At 46.7% G+C, this 17,038-nt stretch overlaps 1 protein-coding gene across 8 annotated transcripts in view; it reads left to right on the top strand.

Annotated features, from left to right (window-relative positions):
- htr4 (5-hydroxytryptamine receptor 4) overlaps positions 1–17,038 on the top strand; it is a 93,006-nt gene that overhangs the window by 7,860 nt on the left and 68,108 nt on the right. For 2 of the 8 annotated variants that reach the window (XM_035649714.2, XM_035649720.2), the window contains exon 1: positions 13,801–14,628. The exons of 4 other annotated variants lie outside the window; for them this stretch is intronic. The gene's annotated coding sequence lies outside the window, so the exon portion shown is untranslated. Of the gene's footprint in view, positions 1–13,798; positions 14,629–17,038 lie in introns of those variants that run through there. 2 more of the 8 variants (XM_035649721.2, XM_035649719.2) reach the window with 2 other exon arrangements.

Genomic DNA, 17,038 nt, shown 5'->3' on the forward strand with positions numbered 1-17,038 from the left:
TGGGATGTAGTTTCAGTTTTGATGTATTGTCTTTACTTTCTCATGAAGTCCCTCACCTGTTACCTGCCCCGCGTCTCCTGGACAATATATACAGTTAAATAATCCTGCGGTGGCAATTTAATCTCTCTCTGGATTATGTACAGGGACCTCTGTATTTGATTTCACGCAGTGATGAAGCGTTACATTTCCTACAGTCGCATCTGTGGTTATAGGTACAGGCAACAAAAGCACTTTGGTTAATGTGAGGAAAAGATTAGATGTGACGAAACGCAATCAGTCCCTGAACGTAATGAAACCAAATACGTACGTTAAGAGCGTTAATTGGAAATGTTATCCGCTCACAATTACATCCGCTGTCGCAAATTAGATCTGTGTAAGATCCACGATTTGTGGTCGACAGCGTTGGTTCATCACAACGAGTGTGTGTGTGTGTGTGTGTGTGTGTGTGTGTGTGTGTGTGTGTGTGTGTGTGTGTGTGTGTGTGTGTGTGTGTGTGTGTGTGTGTGTGTGTGTGTGTGTGTGTGTGTGTGTGTGTGTGTGTGTGTGTGTGTGTGTGTGTGTGTGTGTGTGTGTGTGTGTGTGTGTGTGTGTGTGTGTGTGTGTGTGTGTGTGTGTGTGTGTGTGTGTGTGTGTGTGTGTGTGTGTTGCGTTTCCATGGCGACGTTGATCAGATTTTTTGATTGCTGATTTCTCCACAAACATTCTCTCCAGAGGTTCTGAACACGCCGATGCTTCGGCGACAGCTTCTCCCTTTTCCCGCCTGCAGGCGCAACGATAACCATGAAGTGTTTCACATCCGATTAGTTGTTAGTTTTTATTGGACACAAAGCTCTCACACCTCCGAGCCACATGTCAAATCTGTGATCACACCACGGAGCGAGTGATGACGTGTCTGATCCACAGACACGTCATTGCAGTGTCATGAAACCAAATCCTTTTAGTTGCAGGACTGTTTGTGTTTTACACCACGACATTGTGTGTGGATTTAAAAATCAAAAAGATGGACCAGCCCTCGCACCTGGTTATAGAAATCTGATTATATTGGATTATTCTGATGGCAACATGGTTTATAAACTTAAAACTGTGAGCTTGTGTCAAATCAGCTGGTGTTCATGATTTAAACAATCATATGAACTGAAATTAAAGTCAAAGTCTTTCATTATCAGACGTAGAAGCCAGACATAAGTGGATTTAGTCTAAATTGCAAAGTTGGATTATTTTTTTACATTAATCAAACCACAGAGACTCTTGAATGTCAAGAGGCTTTTTTCAATTTGGAGATTTTAAGATCACCAGTCTCTTTACTGAACTTTGTCATAACCAACAGTAAAAGCTTCCACTTCCTGTTGATACGCCGAGCGGCCATCTTGGATTTTGAAGTCGGGGTAGGTGAGGTTCCTCCGACCTTCCGAGTCGAAGTTCAGACTCGTCATTGGAACGAGACGTGTCGGCGGCCGAACCACCACCGGTGCATGAATGTTAATGTGTGAGTGGGTGAATGTGAGGCTTTGTGAAGCTCTTTTGTTCTGAGGTGGCGTAACGACCATCTGTGAAAAGCGCCGCTCGCCAGGACGAAAAACGAGAAAACTCGAGTATCCAATATATTTCATATGTATCACACCTGAAGCAACAATAAGGACAATAGGGACGACAATAATACACTCACACCATCACGGTCATATGAAGGGGCTGCAACTAACCATTATTTTCATATTATTATTTTAATCCAATAATCGATTAGTTCTTTGTTTCATAAAATATCATAAAATGTTGAAAAATGTCGATCGTGTTTCACAAAACTCCAACATGATGTTTTTTTTTCTCCACATGCCAAAGATATTTAGTTCACTGTCACAGAGGAGTTTCTTTTTTCATAAAAACTACTTGAACCGATTAATTGCTTATCAAAATAGTTGGCGATTAATTTATGAGATGATTACCAATCGATTCATAGATGACGAGTCATATCATCCAATAGAAATGTTTTAGAAAAGTTAAACATCCTGCAAATAATTAGCTTTTAATTTCCTCCATGGTTTGTGCTACAGATCTTTCGTGTCCATTTATATCCGTTAAAAGGAGGAATTTTAAGGTAAACGTATAATATTAAAACATAAAACTTGTGTTTGTACTGTTTAAAAAAACCCTTTAGACGATACTCACAACTCTTTTCTTTTTCCACTTGATATTCAGCTTTACGACCGTGTGATTTATCCCTTCTGGCCGGTTCGCACGCACCAGAATTAAGTGTAATTCCACAACAAAGTGAGGAATTCCATCCCCTGCGTTTGACGCTGAAGACAGAACATCTCAGCAGCTGATCCGCGGAATCGGTGCAGGAAGAAAACCTGCCGAGCTGCGGGTCGGGGGAGGCCGACATGGCACTGGCGCTCGGAGAGACGACTCGGTCCGGTGCCACCTGGCAGCCGCCGCACGGGAAAGACAAAGAATCCCTTTCCAAACATTTGCTTTGCCGTGTGTGCGTGAAGAAGACAGGAGAGGTGGGCAGAGAGGCCAGAGGCCAGAGGACCGAGCAGACGATCATTTATCACCGACACCAGACAACGTGGTTTGCTGATTTGTGTCTTTAGTCGCTTTTGGTTTTTCCGTCTGTTCCGAAAATGCCTGTGAAACGACGTCTTGCGCCGTAGACGATGGCGATGATTCAGAATTCTTTGCAAAGTCGTCGTGTAGTCTTCAGCCTCGTCCGTCAATCTGGCCTCACATCTCCAGCCTGTTGGGGAGAATCAGTATATCAGCTGGTATCTGCAAAATGATTGAGTATCACATTATGAATATCTACAGTGAATAAAAGACACCAGCAGATGTGAGTGACGTCCACAACATGGACTTATCTAAATGTATGAACGTGTCCAGTAAATTGTCCGTAAAACGACTGGGCCTTTGTTGACTTGTGCATTTAGGTTATTGCCAAATGTTTCCAACGGTGTTCGAGAGAAACTCGAGAGAAATCCTTCATTCGAGCTAACGGTTCATTTCATTTGCTGCGTGGTTAAGATGAGGACTTGACTTCCAAAGCTCCGTGTCATCGTCGGACTCGGGCTCTCGTTCAATGTTCCCGGGATCACGATGAGACATTGACTGAGCGTAGTTGAGTCAGTCCTTCTCTTTCACACTGGCTTCTGTCATGGTTGAATTTTGAAGTTGTCGATATGGTTTGTTTCCCTGAGAGCCGACGCTTTCAAGGACATAAATGGAGGCGAAGCCGGACGTCGGGTGGTGATTTGAACGTTCACCGACCAGACTGGGGCTCGGGGCCTCACGAGGGGTCGTGAGACCGATCTCAGGAACTCAGTCATCAAACCAACAAACCCTTTATCCTCTCTTTTTTCTTTTTTCTTTTGCAGTTGCTGGGAAAGAAATCTGCTTCTCCTTTTCCAATGACGCTGTTTCAAACCAAGGTCTGCTTCTTGTTAAACTTTTATGTGCCTCTCTAAAAATAATTCCGGTCACGGGACCTTGCACTGATCTGGGGGCAGTTTATCACAGATGACCTGCCGCTGGTTTCCCCCCGGTTCCCTCTCCCCTCTCTCTTGTGAATCCCCCTCTCTTTCTCTTTCACCCCCTTGTTCGGCTCAACTGCGGACGAGGGTCCGTGCACGGCGGGACAATGTGGAGCGAGGCCAACGAAGAGGCGCGGGGGAAAGAGAGAGCTCGGAAGAGGAAAGAATGGGAGGATAGAAAGCAAACGGTTTAGAGGCTGGGAGGAAAGGAGGATGGGGAGGAAGGGACGCACCGGCTGGACGGACACCACCACGCTCAACACACCGTCACAACAGTTCCAGCCGGAGGAGGGCTTGAGTCTCCGTGAGGAGGAAGGAGGGGGACGGGGGGAGGGAGCCGGAGCACATTCCAGGACTCGGAACATCGGTCCATGAAATCACAGCTTGTCTCAGGACTTGTTTACTTTAGGTCGAGAGGTTGGTGAGAGCTCGTCACTCGCCTCTGGCGGGGTCCGTCTGACTGGGAGGGCACCAACCAGGAAGTAGGGAGGAAGACAGCGCCTGCAATCACAGCTTGCCTTCGGTTGGATGTCCCGAGTTTGAACTCTCGCTTTGGAGTTCCAGGTGAAGTGGGTCAGCGAGGTCACCGGCGCCGAAGGAGCCCGACAGTGGGAAGAGCAAGACTCCAGCGCCTCGATGGGTCACGGGGCAAAGAACATCAGCGCTGGATGTTTCTCCCCAATAGAGGATGATTTAACGGGACGTGTTTCCCATCATGCACTGTTCCCTGGGAGAGCTTTACTGCTGAAGGCTAATGTATTATCCAACTGTCTGGGGCATTCATCTTGTGGGGTTTCTTTTTTTTACAGTATATATCTGTGGCCCGGAGAGACACGATCAGTTGTGTGTTTCTGAAAATCAGAATCATTATTGGTGAGGGACCGAAAGGAGGCGGCGTCCTCCTCCGGTGTTTCCTTTCCAAATGTAGTCTTTACTATCCCGTCAGTGAGGAAGCCCTTGAAGTTTCATGTAGATTTATTGGTGTTTATGATTATTTCTTTCAAAGGGCACTACTCGTTTTCACTGCAGCTGCGAGGCAGTAAAACATTCTCCGACCAGGTCGAGTCCTGTTTGTACGAGACGCGGAGGAAAAGTAGTTCTTTCATTCAAAATATTTCAATATAATCTATGATTTCATGTTACGAAAAGAAATCATAGCTGAAAAAGTAACGGCAATAAACAGCTGATTGTTCGGTGTCCTGCTGTCAGAATCAATGTTGTCAAAGAATAGTTTCTTCATGTGACCAAAAAGCCAAGTGACAATACAATCTGCTTTAATCTGTGTAATCTGGAAAACAACCAGGTGAATACTCGGGGAATGTGAACATCTGGATCACGAGGAAGAGCGTCGACGCGACCTTCGTCGTCTCTCCACAATGTCTCTACGTCGTCCTTCACGTCGTCCTTCACGTCGTCTCTCCACGTCGTCTCTCTACGTCGTCCTTCACGTCGTCTCTCTACGTCGTCCTTCACGTCGTCTCTCTACGTCCTCTCTACGTCGTCTCTCCACGTCGTCTCTCCACGTCGTCTCTCCACGTCGTCTCTACGTCGTCTCTCTACGTCGTCTCTACGTCGTCTCTCTACGTCGTCTCTACGTCGTCTCTCTACGTCGTCTCTCTACGTCGTCTCTCTACGTCGTCTCTCTACGTCGTCTCTCTTCGTCGTCTCTCCACGTCGTCTCTCTACGTCGTCCTTCACGTCGTCTCTCTACGTCGTCTCTTCACGTCGTCCTTCACGTCGTCTCTCCACGTCGTCTCTCTACGTCGTCTCTACGTCGTCTCTCTACGTCGTCTCTCTACGTCGTCTCTCTACGTCGTCCTTCAGGTCGTCTCTCTACGTCGTCTCTCCATGTCGTCTCTCCACGTCGTCTCTCTACGTCGTCTCTCTACGTCGTCTCTCTACGTCGTCTCTCTACGTCGTCTCTCTACGTCGTCTCTCCTCGTCGTCTCTCCCCGTCGTCCTTCACGTCGTCCTTCACGTCGTCTCTCTACGTCGTCTCTCCACGTCGTCTCTCCACGTCGTCTCTCTACGTCGTCTCTCCACGTCGTCTCTCTTCGTCGTCTCTCTTCGTCGTCTCTCCACGTCGTCTCTCTACGTCGTCTCTCTACGTCGTCCTTCACGTCGTCTCTTCACGTCGTCTCTCTACGTCGTCTCTCCACGTCGTCTCTCTACGTCGTCTCTACGTCGTCTCTCTACGTCGTCCTTCACGTCGTCTCTCTACGTCGTCCTTCACGTCGTCTCTCTACGTCGTCCTTCACGTCGTCTCTCTACGTCGTCCTTCACGTCGTCTCATTACGTCGTCTCTCTTCGTCGTCTCTCTACGTCGTCTCTCTACGTCGTCTCTCTACGTCGTCTCTCTACGTCGTCTCTCCACGTCGTCTCTCCACGTCGTCTCTCTACGTCGTCTCTCTACGTCGTCCTTCACGTCGTCTCTCTACGTCGTCTCTCTACGTCGTCTCTCTTCGTCGTCTCTCTACGTCGTCCTTCACGTCGTCTCTCTTCGTCGTCTCTACGTCGTCTCTCTACGTCGTCTCTACGTCGTCCCTCTACGTCGTCCTTCACGTCGTCTCTCTACGTCGTCCTTCACGTCGTCTCTCTACGTCGTCTCATTATGTCATCTCTCCACGTCGTCCTTCACGTCGTCCTTCACGTCGTCTCATTACGTCGTCTCTCTTCGTCGTCTCTACGTCGTCTCTCTACGTCGTCCTTCACGTCGTCTCTCCACGTCGTCTCTCTACGTCGTCTCTACGTCGTCTCTCTACGTCGTCCTTCACGTCGTCTCTCTACGTCGTCCTTCACGTCGTCTCTCTACGTCGTCTCATTACGTCGTCTCTCCACGTCGTCCTTCACGTCGTCCTTCACGTCGTCTCATTACGTCGTTCTTTTTAGCGTCTCGTGAGCTCCAGTGGAAGAGACGTTCGCGTGACGAGTCCGGTCCGTCTCGTCTGGAGCTCACGCATGTGTGTCGCTGTCCAACCGTCGGGCAGAATAAATCAAGCGCTCCTCCGATGCCTCTGATGTCAGAAACCATTTTCTGTTCCAAGGTGGGATGAGACATAGATGTGCACTTGGCTGCGACGTTCGTTCAGTCGGTTCCATCAGTGTGATGACCAACTGTCAATCAGAGCAAATCCATCATCAATTCCATGAATAGTTTGGACGTTTACCGGTCAAATGCTGTCACGGGGGGAAAAAAGCCTTTTTGTCTAATATTGACTGATTAGTGCGATTAGAGAAAATGAGCAGAGGATGTGGAAAAACACGTTTTACAAATGCACACAGACTTTGACATATTGATCAGGTGTCTGTCAATGAAGATGATGTAATAATGAGTTTTGGTTTCCGGTACCGACGATTCTCCTTCCTCCGCTCACCGTGGGCTGAGAAAGTTGGTCGTCGTCACCGGATGTTCAAAAAATCCTTTTTCATGTGGAACCAAATCTCACAGGTTTTAACTTCACGACAGACGTCGTACGCTGAACAGGATGTTTCATTCAATCGGAACATGCAGATTCAGAACGGTCGCCGGGCCCCGCTGCTCGTTTCGAGGGCGCTGATGTCATTTCCTGCATGTGTCACACTGTGAGTGACACTGACAACATCTGCCAGCCTCCATCCTGCTCCGCCGCGAGCGAACAACCAGTCGAACAACGGGACGATGGATCAAAAATAGAAGCGCGAGTGCCTGAAAATAACAGAAGGGCTTTTGGGGGAAAACAGGCTCATTTATACACCAACTAATCTGCCTGCGTGGTTGGATTTTTTTAGTTTTATACCTTCATTATGTCGCGCTGTAGCTAATCTATTAGCTAATGATATTAAATATGGTTTATGATCTATTCTCAATGATTTGTGATCACTATCATTGGAGTTTTCTGTTGAAAATGCACCTGAACAGGCTTTTAAAGATCCTTCCATCCCTCCATCCATCCATCCATCCATCCCTCCATCCATCCCTCTTCCTTCCATCCATCCATCCATCCATCCATCCATCCATCCCTCCATCCATGCATCGATCCCTCTTCCATCCATCCATCCATCCCTCCTTCCATCCATCCCTCCATCCATCCATCCATCCATCCATCCCTCCTTCCATCCATCCATCCATCCCTCCTTCCATCCCTCCATCCATCCATCCATCCCTCCATCCACCCATCCCTCCATCCCTCCTTCCATCCATCCATCCATCCCTCCATCCACCCATCCCTCCATCCCTCCTTCCATCCATCCATCCATCCCTCTTCCATCCATCCCTCCATCCATCCCTCCATCCATCCTTCCATCCCTCCATCCATCCATCCATCCATCCATCCATCCCTCTTCCATCCATCCATCCATCCCTCCTTCCATCCCTCCATCCATCCATCCATCCATCCCTCCATCCCTCCATCCACCCATCCCTCCATCCCTCCTTCTATCCATCCATCCATCCCTCTTCCATTCATCCATCCCTCCTTCCATCCCTCCATCTCTCCATCCCTCCATCCATCCCTCCACACTTCTTATCCTTTGAGCGTTGCTGGACCGCCTGGAGCCGATCCCAGCTGACATGAGTTGAGAGGCGGGCGTTCGCCCTGGACATGTCGCCAGCGTATCACGGGCCGACAAACGGAGACAAACAACAATTTGCGCTCACATTCCCACCTACGGGCAAATTAGCATCCAATTAACCTCGGCTGCACGTCTGAGGACTGTGGGAGGAAGCCGGAGAACCCCCCGACACACACACACACACACACACACACACACACACACACACACACACACACACACACACACACACACACACACACACACACACACGTATAACAGAAAGAACCTTCTTGCTGTGAAGTGACAGGGGACTTATGAAGACAGTTCACCCAGATTTACATTTAACCGGTAATCTGGGACACCGGGTCGACGTAATCAAATTTATTTTGGGGAAAAATCAGCCAACCAAGACAATATTACTTGAGCTCTAGTGGTGTGAGTCACACAGAAAGTTGAAGGTTGTTAACAGTTGTAGTTACTTTTTTTTTTCAGTAAAAACTGTCAACATTGCAAAATGAGTGACATCATTTTCTTTCCTCTAGTCAGTTGAGGTCAACTTTTCCTGCATCAGTCCAAAATGTCCATTTTGTGTTTCCTCCTTCGTCCGGTAACACTCCTCCTCATCACGTCGGTGTTGTGCTTCCTCGTAAAACTGGGAGCTTGATGCAAAGAGTTGACACGAGCTCTTTGGGCTTTTGTCGTAAGTCTTGAAAGATGTAGGTGATTGATAAATGGAGCTGAAAGCAGGTTGAAGGTGTCCGGTCTGTAACGGTAGCAATGAATTACCACATTTCATGAGCACAAAAAGCCCCTGGGAAGATATTCACTTCAAGTAAAGGGCAGACGGGCAGGGTGACGTTTGTGGTTGTGCTTTTCCGGAGGAGGCAGAGCAGCTCTGGAGGCTTAAACAATCTGGCTGGTGGGTTAAATGTCAGCGCCGTCCTTCCGGTGTGGAAACCTATAAAAGTTCTCGAAATCTGTTTCTCACTGATCCCTGAGTCCTGGAGATACGGACCCACGGGGGGGGGGTCGAGCGGCATCCCGACGTCTTAGCCTTGCGTCGCTGAGTGTGTGTTTGATTCGAGGCCCAGTGTGCAGTATCTCATTACTGAGCCGCCGGAGTGAGTCAGCCCTCCAGCCTTCGCCTCGGCACCGGCAACGGGCCGACGTAATGGATCCTATTCTTAGCCGCGCCCCTGCTGTGGCGCCCGGCTCCTTCAGAAACCAGCGCTCAAAACACCCTCAGATTGTTGACCGGGGAGTCAAACTAATATAAGAAAAAACATTTATCCTCCTAAACCATGTACAGAAAGCTCAAAACAGGGGAAAAGATCAAACCGAGGAGCAGATCAACATCTGTATCCTCGTCAGAAACACACAGAAACATCTATTCCCTCTCTTTTCTATCCAAGTCACTGAGAAAATGTTGTTTTACGATCTTTTGTACTAAATTTTGCATCAGACAAGAAAAATAACGTTCGGCAAAAAATCTAGGCTCCGGTTTATGATATTAAATTATTGATATTTAATAAGTTGTTAATATCTCATATGGTGCTGTCACAATATCCCGATATTGATGATAATCGGATTTTGTTGTATGCAGGGCATAAGTCATATGCCCAAAAAATGTGATAAAACAATAAATTAGAGCTGCAACAGTTAATGGATCAGTAATCCACTACTAAATTAATCGGCAACTATTTTGATAATCGATTAATCGGTTCAAGTTGTTTTTATGGGGGAAAATTCTCTGATTTCAGCTTCTTAAATGTGAATATGTTCTGGTTTCTTTGCTCCTCTGTGACAGTCAACTGAAGATCTTTGGTGTGTGGACAAAACAAAACATCATCTTGAGGTTTTGGGAAACATGATCGACATTATTCAACATTTTATGAACCAAGATTACTGATTATTTTCTGCACTCATTTTACAATTCTATCCACCGGCTGAATATGAACATATTCTTTATAATTTTTAATATATTATTCTCTCAACTCTACAAGTACATTTCTTCACCATCTCCTGCCATCAATCCATAACATATGTTTATTTATACTTCATATAGTTTATACTCTTTATTCTTTATTCCTCCTTTTGCGTGATGTGTCAATATTTGTGCACCGTAAGGTCTCGTCTAATTTTGTTGTACTCTAGATTCTGATTCTGATGGTGTCATTATTGTTATTTTTTAGATGGATAGATAGATATTTTGATGATATAGTTATCGTTTATTCTTTTGGCCACGATAATCATCTGTTGAAAATCTGTTTCCATGACAGTTTTAGTCTCAGTAACTATACATAAGTAATATCTCAGTGACAAACCAAAATGACGGAACAGACGAGTTCGAAACCGGTTGGTGAGAAAAAACACGTGGAACATCGAGCAGCTGAGAGAAAAAACGATGAGGAGAAAAATGCTGAGCCTGGTGATAAAACATTAGTCAATACTTCCATTGTTCATATGAGGATATTAATCAGTGTTTTTTTTTAAGTTGGCACCAAAAGAAAGAAAAGAAATGATTCATTGCTCGGTGTAATCCCTCGTGTTTCAAGTCATGATTTCGTTCAGTCGTTTATTATCTTCATTAGTTTTGAGATCTGCATGTCTCCTTATGAAAAGACAATTATCAGAGTCTTTTATTGGTCCAAGTTTCCAGCTCTAATGTAGAAGTTATGATGGTGTTTGTTGTGCGGACACAGTAGATGGTTTATAATGTTATTATCTCATGACACACAGAGACACGGAGCTGTGGACTCTGATGTTCCTGGGAGTTTATCAACTCTGTGCTGCCACTGTGCCAGGAACTGCTCGCCTAAGACGACCGGGATTATGGCACTGCAATAAAAAGAACAGGCACGCACGCACACACACATGCACAGGCACGACACACACACGCACACGGATGATAAAATCACAACATAAAAACGCAAACAGAAATCGCTCGCTGCACAGAAATAAAAGGAACCTGCAAAGACCAAACAAACAGACTTAATGTAAACGCACATATGCAGGAATACGCAGACTGATCCGTGCACACGCATGCACACACAGACACACACACACAGACACACACACACACGCACACACACAGACACACACGCACACACAAACGCACACACACGCACACGCACACACACGCACACACACACACACACACACACACACACACACAGACACACAGAGACACATACGCACACGCTGCAAAGGGCTGATTTATGCCCCTTATTACCTCATGAGAGACTGTTGCATAACCGCGTGTTGATACAATAGACTTGAGCATTTGTCAGGCATGGGAATGTGTGGACACACACACAGACACACAGACACACACACCAGGCCAAAATATTACTGGTATTGGGAAGTAATACAATTTAGTATACTGGTATATTTGCTGATATGTGTATATATATTTTTTCTATTTTTTTTTATAGTTTTATTGCTGCGTGCGCGACTGTGAGTGTTGTTCACGAGTGAATGTGATCCTGAAGAGATGTGCGTGTGTCCTATCGATGTCGCTTAACAGAAGCAGCCATTAGGGTTAATGGGCCTGGGGACGCACGCCGGCTCTGCGGCAGTTATCCTCCACCGGTCGCATGCGTTTCTCCGTGCGCTTTGCTTTGTGTTTGTACGACTTCAGGTCACTGGTGATCGCCCGCTTCTAATAAAAATCTTCATCGTATTAACTGTGTGCGAGCAAATCCACAGGGGCGGAGCTTATCGGCCGAGTGCGACTGAGGAACCCACAATGTTTCCGGTGAACAAAACTGAATTTCAATTAAAAAGAATCAATAGTCAAATGATATGTCAGCGGATTCTTTAAGTTCCAGCTTCTACTTCTAAGTGTTAGACACTGATGTTTTTCTTTGATTTATGATGTTAATGAGTTTATAAAAACACAGAGGTCGTCTGTCCCACATGGGTTACATCTAACAGACATTTTTTATTTATCATTTACTCCTCCACACCTTGAAGTATTATCTAATACCACCAGCTCCCACTGTTACAGTGTTTCAGGTGCAGCAGCTCTGGGCCGTGGACTTTGGCCCCTGATAAGCCGAGTTAGAGAAACCGGGGCCAGGGTTTGTAATTTCTCGTTAAATTGTCGGGGCGGTTAGGTCGTAAAACGATTTTGCTGGCGCTAAATAACGAGAAGTGGGACGAGAGGCGGCTTCACGGGTGACGGATCATGTTACAGTGCGTCTCTGTGTAGGTGGCCGGACTGTAAAACTCTCGTTTGGATGCTGTCCAAACAAAGAGGGTAGTTTTTGTAGTGAACTTTCTTTGAAATAATGAGCTGCGCAATGTTGTTGTGTATCCTCCGTTTTTTTGTGTTGTTTAGTCTAAAGTGAAAATGTGACGTATTATGAACGTAAATCTATCAATTATATTTTTAGCTGTAGCGACTTGTATCTGGTGTTTTCACATTCCTCTCCTGGAGGAAGGGATTTCTGTTTCATTTCTCTGCAATTTGAAATTCAAATGAATCCTGTTCAAGATAGATTTGGTTCTTCACAAATACAGAAAACCAATCGCTGTCGAATATGAAAATGTGAGGCAAAGAGACCGGAAACTTCCAGAGCAGCAGAGCTAGCGAATCATGAGAGGACGACAGGTGTGTCAACAGACAGTTAGTGTTAGCATTACCAATTAGCATCATGAGAGGACGACAGATGTGTCAGCAGACAGTTAGCATTAGCAGTTAGCCTCCATGAGAGGACGGCAACTGTGTCAGCAGACAGTTAGCATTAGCATTAGCAGTTAGCATTCATGAGAGGACGGCAGGTGTGTCAGCAGACAGTTAGCGTTAGCATTAGAAGTTAGCATCCACAAAACAGCAGGTGTGTCAGCAGTTAGCCTCCACGAGAGGACGGCAAGTGTGTCAGCAGACAGTTAGCGTTAGCATTAGCAGTTAGCATCCACTAGAGGACGGCAGGTGTGTCGGCAGACAGTTACTGTTAGCATTAGCAGTTAGCGTCAACGAGAGGACGGCAGGTGTGTCAGCAGATAGTTAGCATTAGCAGTTGTTAAACAATGTTAAGCAAAATATGAAATTCGCATCAGTCACCTCCGTCACTGTCGTCAGACGTCCTGTCATCGCATCATGAATGGAGGATCACTACTGTCGCTGTGTGAACGAGTGTGTGTGTGTTTGTTCAGATGAGGTTTGTTGGAGAAAGTGGAAGAAGAACAGGGCAAATATTCGCGCCAATAACAAAAGTGTGTGTTTGTGAGAGGCTGAAGAGGCAGTGACTTATTGACTCGTTGTGTAATGGAGTTCTCTGTTTCATCATCATCAGGCCTCTTCGTTTGTTCACCATCTGACGTTTTCTCCTCTCTTTTTTTTTTCTGTCCCTCGTTAAACTTCGTACCAACTTTGCTTTTAGCTTCTCCCTGACATTTATATCACCGTGATTTAAAACGCTGCTTCGCATGTGAAAGCTTCTTTGGCCACAGATATTTCTTCTTTTTTTTTACAATCTATGTGTTTGTGACATATTTCATCCAGTCGTGAGTCGCCTTCCCTCCCACGTGCTCTTTGGTCAGTGCAGCAGGTTTTTATCGCTTTTTCTGCTGAGCTCTTTCTCCACTGAGTCACAACGCTCACAAAGTTTACAGACAGACAGACAGACAGACAGACAGACAGGCTTTGAGACAGACAGACAGACAGCGTCAGACAGACAGTCAGTATGAAAGGTCACTTTTTGATGAGAACTCGCGGCTGCACCGTGAGTTCTTAACTTGTGTTATTGAGTGTTCTGACATTCAGTTCACGCCAATATCTGAACAAAATACCAGAGGATTTTTTTCCCTCCCACTCAGTTTCTCTTATTTTCTTTTCTCCAGAATCACATCTTGGAGCGACGGTTAAAGATCATTTTTTATGTCTGCGACTTGAAGCCACAGTGGACGAGGCATTGTGCTCACACTCTTCAGTCCGGTCGTCACCACGACTCGGCTGCTCACCGCGTCCGTGTTGACCATAGAAGACCAAACGTGGACGGAAACTGTTGACGCAGGAAGGAAGGCGTCGAAGTCAAACTTCCTGACAAGTCAGAAATTTATCGGAACGTCCGACGGCTCGCTCCCCCTGAACACTGCACGGCAAACTCTAAAGACGGAAGGTCCTCCCTGGTACATACGATAAAACTCTGCACAGAAGCTCCACCTCTCTGTAGTGAAAACTTTGTCTTTATAAGTGAATACGAGTTCAACTGAAAAGAGCCACCGTCCTCACAGATAGAATGAAAGCTCTTCCTTATGAACGTACACTTGCGTGGATTGAAGCACGCATGTGAAAGCTCGTGCAGATTATTGAAAGACGGTTTGTCTGCCCAATAAAACATCCCAAGTATCCGTTTGATTCTGCAAAGCTATTTCCTGGTTCGTCCTCTGACTCACTGTCCACACAGTGCAAAGGGCGCTCACCACAGACGATTCACACGATTCAAACTCCCGTTTGTGGTTCTGACTTCACGTCCAGGGGTTTCGGTCACTTGGGATAAAACTCTGCAAATTGCTTGACGCTCACCGGGTCCGTCGACTTGTTGGACTCTCGGCAGTGAAATCGGTGAGTAAAAAAATGTTATGTACGATGTCGACTAGAGGAGACGAGAGAGAGGAAGAAGTAATCCGCTTCAAGCACTTGGCCCTCACTCAGTCCGCTCTTCCCCTCGGCAGTCCAGGATTTGAACCATACTGACGTTGAAGTGGGCCGATGCCAATGAAATCACATCCAGCGTCGCCAACAACGTGATGAGACACATTCAAACGACTCCCGTCAGAGTCCAATAAGCTTCTGTCTGTCTTTCTTATTGTCCTTTCTATTTTTACCATCTATTTTCATTGCCCCCCCCCCCACCTCTCTCTCTCCAGCATTGCGACACACATGAATGATTCTTAGCATTGACCCAGTTCCTCCATCGATACTTTAAATGAACCCGGAGCAGCAGTCTGGGTCTCATCAGCGGAGAGTAAACGGACCGTCTCGGCTGCAAAGTGTTCTTGCGTGTGTTTATTATTATTATTATTGTCACCTATAAGCACCTATGAGCTTTTTACTTAAGTCGCAGTCATGGAAACACGGAAACCAATGGAGACGCTGCCATCAAACTCAAATTGGGATTTAGATTAAATTTGAAATTTCATCAGGAGCCACAGAAGAGAGTGTGAAAAGTAGAACCGTCACATCTCCCAGAACAGTAAGTTCTCCGGTGTTTATTGACCCGGGCTCCGCTCATACCTCACCCGGAGATCCAACAACCCCTCCCTCCCTCCCCCACCTTCTCTTAACCGTCAGGCAAATTGAATTACTGCTGTCACATGAAACCAAACAAGCGTCGACTGTGTGGCCGCTCAGGAGCAAGTCCGTCCAGATGGCGACGGGTTGACTTCTGCCGCTGCTTGAAAGACGGCAAAGGGTAAAATCGTGAGCAACGAGGGGTTTGGCTGGAGGAGGGAACGCGGGGGAGCGGGCGGAAAATTGGCGCGGGGAGGAATTTGTGGTGGGACAACAGCTGGTGTGAAGACAGAAGCTGGCAAGGACGGAGCCTGAACCCCCCTCGAACGCCCCTCGGAGCAGACAGAGCGAGGTCCAGATTTAAATGAGCGTGTCCTGTACACTCGCGGCACACGTGTGCTGCCCGACACCCGAGGGCCAATCAGCGGAGTTAAGCTCTTTAAGTGTTCAAGATGCAGAGGAGGTCACGCGTCGCGTCGGGGTTGTCACATCCGTCCTCGCAGCTCCTGTCGTTAAGGGGCAGATCTCTTGGCCTCCAATAATCCAACTGGCAGTTTTGTTGAGAGCGTCATCCAATCCAACTTTACGGAAATGACTCGTTACAGAAGCGTACCGGAGGTACGGAGGTACGGATCTCCCCCTCGGCCTGGTGGAGGAGGGTGGATGACAGATTCCCCAGAAAGTGTGTAGGCTTGGGATTTAGAAATCTGTGTGCAAAGATTATAAGACGTGCTCCACGATTCATAGTCCCGTTCCATTTGCTTAAACGACTGGTGAAAAGCACATTTTAGAGTATTTCTTGAGAACCGTTCATTTAAAAAAATAGTGATGTTTCATCATCTAATCTCTCCATCAGGTCCGAGGACTGAGCACAAGCTGCTTCCATCAATGAGAAGCAAAGACCATGAGATGCAGCTCAAAGCGTTGCAATTTACCAAATGTTGACGCAACATGTTGACTGACGTTATAAATCAAGTGATACGTTTCCCCGTGGTCTGCGCTTTACAGCACACTTAGGTTGGTGTAACTTGGCTGAACCTCAGGAGACCTGATCCAAAAAGACGAGCCCTCCAAATCCCCCAATGTTTGTCAGTGCTCACGCTCTAATGCCTCGGGCACACGACACGATTGGTCAGATCTCTGTTCCGTTCCTACTACACGATGTTGTCTTGTAGGAATTGTGTGTCACGTTCACGATTGACGAAAGTTCAATATATTGCAGGATACTCTTACGTCGACAGGTCAGGAACAGGAAGTAGTCGGACGGAGAGAAATATGTTGACATGTTAATATGTGGTTCCACGTTGAAGTCAGCTCGAGGTCACGCTCGTCATCTGCTGCAGTGAAAACACACAACACGACAGGAACGAGCCCCGTGTGTAGTCTGCACCAGGACTTTGTTCAGAAACACAGAATAGGGACATGTGTGAAGTATCACAGCCGACGCAGTGAGCAGGAAGTGCCCTGGAGCAACCCCGACACGAGTCTCTTTCCCAACTGGGGCAGCTGGTGGCTGAACTCTAAATATTCAATGAGACTCAGTCTGGGGAAGCTGAAGATGTTCTGTCGGCCGCCGAGAGCCAGACACAGTGAGCGAAGCAGCTCCATCAGGACCAACAGTCGTAAACAGAAGCGTTGACACTCGTATGAGCAGCGGCTGTGTTTATATGTTTAAATGTACAGTATGTTGGACTCGTTCCATCTCTCCCCTGTTCCCATGAATGAACCTCCTGCACTGCCA

The sequence above is a fragment of the Scophthalmus maximus genome, chromosome 9 (genome assembly GCF_022379125.1).
Source record: "Scophthalmus maximus strain ysfricsl-2021 chromosome 9, ASM2237912v1, whole genome shotgun sequence".
NCBI classification, from domain to species: domain Eukaryota; kingdom Metazoa; phylum Chordata; class Actinopteri; order Pleuronectiformes; family Scophthalmidae; genus Scophthalmus; species Scophthalmus maximus.